We start from the raw sequence: 1,834 nt of genomic DNA on the forward strand, positions 1-1,834 counted from the left end.
TAATGAGCTACCTAGAATCAATGTCCAAGTTACTAGTACTATGATGCAAGGTGAATGAGCTGTACTTAAAAACTTTAGACAGACCTATCACAACCTCTACTGATTCAAGCCTTAGATATCCATATGCATTCAGATCAATCATTTCCTTTAACATTCATTAAGCAAGAACATGAATCAGATTGTGCAATGTTTAAACTCATTTGGCTTGGAGATAAAGGTTTAAAGACAAGGATGGTCTCTTTTTAGAGTGGGGCTCGTTAAGTCAAGGTTCTCTCATTAAAATGGATTGAGCTTTAGAAGAAGGCTAAAGGTAAGAACTAATACACACATACAAGAACAAAACCTTGTCTACCCAAAGGCACTCAAAGTGTTTGATCCTAACATTCTAATCCCAAATGGTCCTAATTCTATCCTTTGTCTTCTTCTCTTATTAAGTACCCTTTTTCTCTTTTTGTTTTTAAGCCTTAGGAGAGGTTTCTTATTTGAATCAACTAGTGGAATGGGGACTTCTTTCTTATTGCTATGGTTCCCTTTTCTTCTTAATCTTTAAGACATAAAAGCTTTTTGCTAGACTCTTCTTTTCTTTGGTTAGAACCATCTTCAACAATCTTTATACTTCCCATTCTTTCACTAGAGCTTAAATTCTCTTAAGCACATTCCTCTCCTAAAGACTCTAACCTTTTCTTTCTTTTTTCTCTTTTCTTTTCTTTTCTTTTTTCAAAACAACCAAGTCCCAAACCCAACAATTAAACCACCTAGTCCTATCTAGTTTGAAAATTGCAAACTAGAACTACACAAGGCTTTACTCTTGTCAGCTCAAACCTAACACTTTCTACCAAGCTCAATCCCAAAAAGGCCTCACACACTCAAGAATAAACATGGCTTGAAAGAAGGGTTGGTTAAGGGTAGGAGAAACTGATTTAAAAATGAAATCAGCTACTTGGATCAACAAGAGTGGTAAAAAGGAAAATGATGATCCAAATATGTGTATGGTATCTATGAGTTTAAAACAATGTACAACCAGATAATTACAAGTCAATATTAGGTTCTTATAAGTAGGAAATGACATCAAATCACAACATGCTTCAATTTAGACCAAAATGCAATATAGGAATTCAAGGCTTGGTTCAATCTTATGTTTCTAGCTCACTCAACTAGCATCAAAGTACTATTAACTTGGGCATTGATCCTAGTCTAGCTAATTTAAACAAGTTAACTAGGCTGAACTCATCATAGATCCCTAATGCAAATATGAAACAGTCCTAAATGAAACATACTAACAAGATCCTAATATGCAATGCAAACTACATGAACACTCTCTTTTTTTTGTAAAGATTTTTGCAAAAAATTTCAAATTTTTAGGACAATAACAATCAAGCCAAGATACTTCTTAGACCTAGTTCTCACTAGCTATTACATATCAAAGCAAGCATTAAACAACCAGATCATCAATGTCAAAAATAATAGTAACTCTTGAACTACACCTCTGATTGCCTTTAAACCACCGACATTAGAAAGTTATCTCAATTTCCTACAACTCTCATGAAGTATGCGGAAGCTGAATCGCAACGGAAGATCTTTATTTAGATCGATCTTTGAGGAGCTCGTTATGAATCCGACTGAGTACTCGACCATGTGCCTGCTCGAGTGTTGTGGTCGAGTTGCCTTGCGAATCCACTTCCTGATACTTTCAGTCCTCTTGTTTAGCTCCAGAAATAACACCAAGTCCTTCCTTACCCTTTTAGAGCTCCATAACACCTAATAATACTCCAAATGCACAAATGTATGCAATGCATGCTTCTAAACATCCTAAGTGTATATTTGGACATAAATG

The sequence above is a fragment of the Camelina sativa genome, chromosome 11 (assembly GCF_000633955.1).
Source record: "Camelina sativa cultivar DH55 chromosome 11, Cs, whole genome shotgun sequence".
NCBI lineage: Eukaryota > Viridiplantae > Streptophyta > Magnoliopsida > Brassicales > Brassicaceae > Camelina > Camelina sativa.